The following is a 6,360-nucleotide window of genomic DNA, read 5'->3' on the forward strand; positions in this document are numbered from 1 at the left end:
ACTGTGTACCGGCGTCCGTTGTGTGGTACGCGGAGGACCGCCACTGGCAGGAGCTGCGCGAGCCGCAGCGTGGCGGGCTGGAGGCGCTGCTGCGCGATGACGAGGAGAGCGACGAAGAGATACAGAAGCCCCACGAAATGACGTCGTCGTACGCCTCAGGCACCACCGTTGCGTCGTCGTACCGACCACCTGCGCCGCCTTTGCAGCCCATGGCCGGTGACACCCGCTCAGACGCCTTGAGCCTGTTCGACCGTGTATCGGGTGCGAGCTGCAGAATTAATTATGCCACTTTGGACAGGTGAATATGCTTCGCTTGACGAAAAATTTGGCGCAGTTTTTTTTTTTTTTTTTGGGGTGGAAAGGCTCCACCACTCAACAGTACTGTTACGCGGCGAGAAGACGCAAAGCCCCTTGCAGATGCGGCATGACGTGGATGCTTCTGCCAGATATATTTCCCGTTTCCATTATTTATGGATTGATTGGGCGATTGATTTGTTGCTTTTAGTTTAGTTTATCGATTATCGACGACAGCGGATTATCGGGGTATTACGCCAGCCCGGGGCGGATGCGTAACGGGTGTGTGCGTGTGTTTTACGGTCTTCACTGCAGCACCCAATATGGTGGCTGGTGTCTCTTCTCATTCATATCTGTACTCTGTAGTGAGGACGTGCTTGACGATGGTGGTTGGTGTGCGGATCATAGGATGCATTCAGGAAAACGTTAGGGAAAACAATCGATGAAGCCCTTCTGTGAGGCGTCATCTCCTGGAGGTTGTGAGTGTGCGTTGCTGGCTGGCATGAGGGGAGGGCGTGGGAGCCACGGCTGTGCAGCTGCGCAGCCACCAATCGGACTCCGCCCCGACAACGTCATCGATTGTTGTTTTTTTCTATTTTTCTGTGCGAGTGCCTGCAGTGACTCTCTCTCCTGTTCCCCGATGACTGTGTGGGAGGGCATGCCTGTCACTCTTTATGCTTCTGATGCTGTGTGGAAAGTACAACAGGAGAAAGAAAGAAGAATTTTTCGGAATGGTGTATTACTTTGCTTATATATCGATGTATTCCTGTGTATTATTTATTTATTTCTCTTTTATTTCTTTTATTTCTTTTTTTTTGCATTGCTCCACACGTGTTTCAGTGTTTGCTTTATTACGGCCACACACGGGTAGTTTGAGCCGCGGATAGTTTTTCTTCTTGACGACATTTCCTGTTAGACGCTGACGCCGCCACGTTCGTCAGGCATCCACTCTCCACAGCATGGTGCCTGATATTTTGGAGTCATCCCGGATGTAACGCCGGCACCACCGCCGTGGTACTCATGGGAAGTAAGATGGGACGCGGGGCAGCGAGAGATATTGTGCTGCACATGTGTCTGTTGCATTTGTTTTGTTTAGGAGGTTCCATTCAGAAGAATAGGGGTAAACACTGCACGATGCTTTGGAATGGAGGGGTTATTACCCCCTTTTTTGGTATGATCTCTGGTTCCCACCCGTGTCTGTTCCGATTGCTTTCCCTTGAGTGGAGCTGCGCCATGGCCATTTTTTTGATGTTGTTGTTTACCGGAGAAAGATTACGCTGCGAGAGACAAAACCGCACGTCACGCATGCGGCGTTCAGGGCGGTAAATATTTGGGGCGAAGTGCGCATATTTGGATGAAATGTGAGAAGAAACGGGGGCTGACTTTCCAGCCGTCACTCCTTTTCTGGAGAGTGTGCTCTTATTTTTTTTTTCCCTTTTGTTTCATGGCAGGGAGGGATAGGGAGCACCGTTCCAACAAAAGCATTTGCACACGTAAACACTTCCATGCTACTGTTGTCCCGAAGTCGGGAGAAAAACCAAACTTCTGCTGCCTTTGGCATCGCCGTGATTCTTAATTATTATTGACTGGCGCCATTCCGTCCGGTGTGCCACTTTGGTTGGGTTGTGTGGGACTGATCTCCAAAAGAATCGAACAAAGCAGGCCGACTTTTTCACGTATTTAAATGCCATCTTGCGCGCACTTATTTTACACACGTTCTGTTGGGCACTTAAACAGCGAGGTGTCCATAACTATGCGTGCGTGGTATTATTTCTGCCATGTGAACTGCGGGCAACACCGAGGGGCTGTCGCTTTGACTCCGCAGAGTTGTTGTGTCTCTTCGCAGGGTTGGCAGGGAAATTCCATGCAGCCTGCTACTGCTGGTTTTGTCCTTAACTGTTGACACTCCATGCGAATAATTTGGTTTAGCGAGTGAGGGGGTTGATTGGGTTTGTGTGCACTCTGATTCTGTTTGCTACGTTTTGCGGACACGCAACACTTGAGTGATGGGAAAATGGAGCGGGGCGATGCATGGCTGCGTCCCGCCCATCGTTCACTGCACGATGGTGTGGTGCACATTGTGGTGTTGACTCTGCGATGTAACTGCTGTCCCCTGCGCGGCAATGGTGGTGGTTGGAGGAGAGTGTTGACCCGCGGCGTGACGGTGGGATTGCGTTTTTTTCTTCCTCTTTGTTCCTTCCCTTTTGTGAAGCTGTGCACTTATTTTTGTGTCGGTGATGGGGCAGACCGACAAAGTGAATAAAACAAAATATAAAAGGACGATAATGAGGCGGTGTTGTGGCCGATCGCAAGTTGCGTTGCTGCGGGGGCGGTGGGCCTCGGCTGCTTCACCGACAGGCGTTGCAGTGTGGCTGCATGGCGCACCGACCTCCCCGCCGTGCGAGTGCCGCGCCCAACGCCATTGGGACTGCGGGACGAGACAGCCGCGAGTATCCTTTGGAGCCAGCGGCACCTGCTGGCCGCAGTTGGGCGGTGCGAGTGGGATGCTTCACCGCACGGCTGTTGTGATGGCACCTCGCCGTGGCTCTTGTGATGGTTCCGACGCTGCAGCTCGACATGTGGTGGGGAGTAAATTGTGGCCGCAGTGGACCATGAGCAGCATTAACATGAGGCTGAGTGATTTTTTTTTGAATTATGTTGGCGGCAGGGCGGCTGTTGATGAAAGAACACAATGCGACGATGCAGGCGTTTCTTCGGAGACCCAATGCTTACGTACAAGACCAGCAGCTTCTTGAAGAGATTCTTAATTTAACAGAGTACCAAGAGCTGAAAATAGAGCTGGATAATAGGAAAATACTATTGGGGGCTATTAATAAGCTTCGTCACGAGGGTGTTGTCTCGCTTGAACAATGGAGGGACTATGAAGGAAAGGACACAGTCACTCCTTTTCCAAAGGCAAAAGTAAACGCAGTTCTCACTCAGGTACTGAGAGAAGCGAAGCGTGAGGCGGAAGAAAGGCTAAGGCGGAAGGCAGAGGAAAGGCGAAGACGAGCGCAAGAAATGAAATTTACCATTTCCACCACGATCGAAGAAGTACTGTTCAAAGGGGAATTTCGCTACAAGGAAATGAAGCTTAACGATTTTCTTCTGCTGAGATTTGGCGGAAAGGGCGTTGTGGACACAAATGAGAATGTCTTGCTGGAAGAGTTTTTTAAGGAACCGGCGAGGTATATCCACGATGCGGGAGTATTGGGCGAAATAAGGACAACAGGCGCTTATTTGAGGATTGAGGGCGCTGTAAGGGAGGAAATGGATAAGGACGAAGATGTACGCAGGCTTAAACAGGCTGGTGTGTCCAATTTACAGAAATGGTCCGAAGCTGCTGCGGAGGTAAAAGAAAACGTTCATGAGATCACTAAAAGTTTTTTGGATTCAGCCTTTGAGGAAGCGAGTAATCCAATGGCGACGGTTTTACCGATAAAAATGGAGGGATATTACGAGTCTGTGTACAATGCGAGGTGGAGCCATGTCGTGGAAGTTCCTGACGACAACGGAATAGGAATGAAAGTGGAGGAGGGGAAACCACCGCAGTCATGGAAGTACAAGGAAGTTGGTGGCACTCTCGAAAAGGATGACGGTGTGCAGCAATCCGGTACACCACGTATCAGGCTGATGGTGTTCACCTCGGACAAGGCATGGCCGTACACGTGGAAGGAGGATGAATTCATTCGTGACTGCTATGTGAACTGTGAGGTGGATCGAGTGTGTCAGATCGTCCTTGACGATCTAACCGAATGGTTCGGCACTCACGTTGAGGAGCACTTTACGCCTGGGCGGCTTCTGTTAATTGGAACGCCCGGGATCGGGAAGTCGATGAATGCCGGTTCGTACCTCCTGTATCAGCTACTGCACTGCGATGCGGAGAAACTCCCTGTGGTTCTGTACGTTCTTGGACATGAAGCATTCTTGTTTGAAAAGACCACCCAAACGGTGACAAAATACATGGATGAGTCCAGTATTGACCGTGTTCTTGCTTCCCTGTTTCTCCGTGGGGTGAATGCGTATATTATCTACGACGTGGCAAAAGAGGGCCGTAAACCGTATCAGACTTCTACTCCTCGCTTATGAGGCATGATTATGCTTTCATCTCCAAACCCGGACAACTTTAGCGCATGGGAGAAATACAGGTCACCGAAGCGAATCATAATGAATTGTCCTGAAAAAGACGATTTGAAGGCGATGTGCGTTTGGATGAAGCGCAATGATTCAGGTGAGCAAGCTGAGTACTGGAAGAAGGTGAATGGTCGAATGGATAAAGTGGGACCACTTCTCCGCTACATCTTTGATGACAGAAAATACAATAATCGGAACGACTTGTGCAAAGATACTGTTAATAGCCTGAACCGCATCGAAGCCGAATATTACCTTCATTTCGGAACTGGGAAAATGTTGGGTGGTGACAACGTGTCCCACAAGCTTGTGAGGATCGTCCGAGTACGAGGAGAAGGCAATTGTGAATTGACCTTTAATGGACTGATGTCTCCCCATCTCGGAAATTTAACTTTATGCAAGTTGGCGGAATTAATGATGCCGAATGATTTATTTTACTCATATTGGCTATTAAGGACGACGACCTCTTATCAAAAGTCCTTGAAAAGCATTCCTTGTTTACGTTTTTGAGCGAGGCCTTTGTAAGTAAAATAATACCCAAACTCAGGGAGCTGAAAATAACAGAAAATGCTCCACCACACTGCTGTGCGCTGGAATTGTATCCACATGAGCGCCCCCTCAAGCCCCTTCTTTTAGAGTGCCTAAGCGAGCTTGGTAGTAAGATTAATATAAATTATCGGGTGCCGTACAAACCGGTGGCCCAAAACTTTCCGCTGGTGGACGCCTTTTTTTTTTTTTTTTTTTGTGGAGTCATGACGGAAGACGCTGGTTGGGCTGCAGATTACTACGGCGGGTGGGCATCACACCACCGCCAGCACTGTGAAGCAGTTCACGGAGTATCTGCTGAAATATTTTAGTGGTTGGGAGGAATTATCCCGAGACATGTTGTGGGAGATTGTTTATGTGCAGCACGCAGAGAGCACGCAGATGACTGGCGGAGATGTGGTCCCGTCGATTCCAATAATGTGATCGAGGAGGAAAAACAAAAAATTGTGGCGTTCTGGAAGGAAAACGTACACCAATACCAAGTGCCAATATCATGCAGAGAATTTAGAAGTGACGAAGCACCCCGAAGTGTGGAAGAACCACGGAAATAGTAAAACGAATTTGGAGGGAAAGGGACAATTTTGATTTGTGGTAAAAAAATATTGTGGGAGTTATATATTTTTTGATAATTGTGTGTGCATACGGCGCAGGTGCACCATCCCCATGCGGCAGCACCGCACACAAGTGCCAAAATGTCCAACGCTATCGAACATAACAGTGACAGAAGAAATTAGGGAGGGATTGGGGTTGTTTGGTTTCTGGTGAAAAACATTGGGTGATTTTTATATGGTATGTTGATTGTGTGTGCATACGAGGCATAATTGGAGAATTGTCCCGGTATGAGAGAATCATTGCGGCTGGCGGTGTCGCAGTACTACTGCATTGCCCATTTTCTTCTATTGTGTTCTAAGGCCCATCACGAACAGAGGCGTCTTTAAGGGATGGACGACGAATAAGTTCTATTGAGGAAATGGTGCACTCCGTGTGACCGCATGGACTGAGGCTCCGCGTCATGGCTGGATGAGGATCCGCTTCCGCGTGTGGCTCTTTAGGTGATTGCTCGCTCGGTGTGCGTTTGTTTTGTGGAGGCCGTCTCGCAGTTTACGCACGTAGTGAGCCACAACAGCTGTGAAGCGCCGCGTCTTTTCAGCATGGGCTTTTTGCCGTTGTGCTGTGTGTTTCTTTTGTGCGTTTGTGCATGAGCGCCTTGCGTGTTTTACCGGAGCGTTGGGTGCGACCATCTGCCATGGCGACAATTTGTATGGTTGAGCGCGTGTGCGGGTTAGGGTTAGGGTTAGGGTTAGGGTTAGGGTTAGGGTTAGGGTTAGGGTTAGGGTTAGGGTTAGGGTTAGGGTTAGGGTTAGGGTTAGGGTTAGGGTTAGGGTTAGG

The 6,360-nt window shown here is 49.4% G+C and overlaps 1 pseudogene, besides 5 other annotated features; it reads left to right on the forward strand.

Moving 5' to 3' along the window:
* Positions 1 to 5,443: a sequence feature (areas not merged during assembly with more than two copies in the genome that could not be assigned to a particular haplotype).
* Positions 1,032 to 1,109: a microsatellite.
* On the forward strand, positions 2,532 to 5,522 carry Tc00.1047053503695.10 (annotated as a pseudogene).
* Positions 5,444 to 6,360: a sequence feature (heterozygous, non-Esmeraldo-like haplotype).
* Positions 6,069 to 6,253: a repeat region.
* Positions 6,251 to 6,360: a microsatellite.

Source organism: Trypanosoma cruzi, genomic scaffold (genome assembly GCF_000209065.1).
Source record: "Trypanosoma cruzi strain CL Brener 1047053515039 genomic scaffold, whole genome shotgun sequence".
In the NCBI taxonomy this organism is placed as follows: domain Eukaryota; phylum Euglenozoa; class Kinetoplastea; order Trypanosomatida; family Trypanosomatidae; genus Trypanosoma; species Trypanosoma cruzi.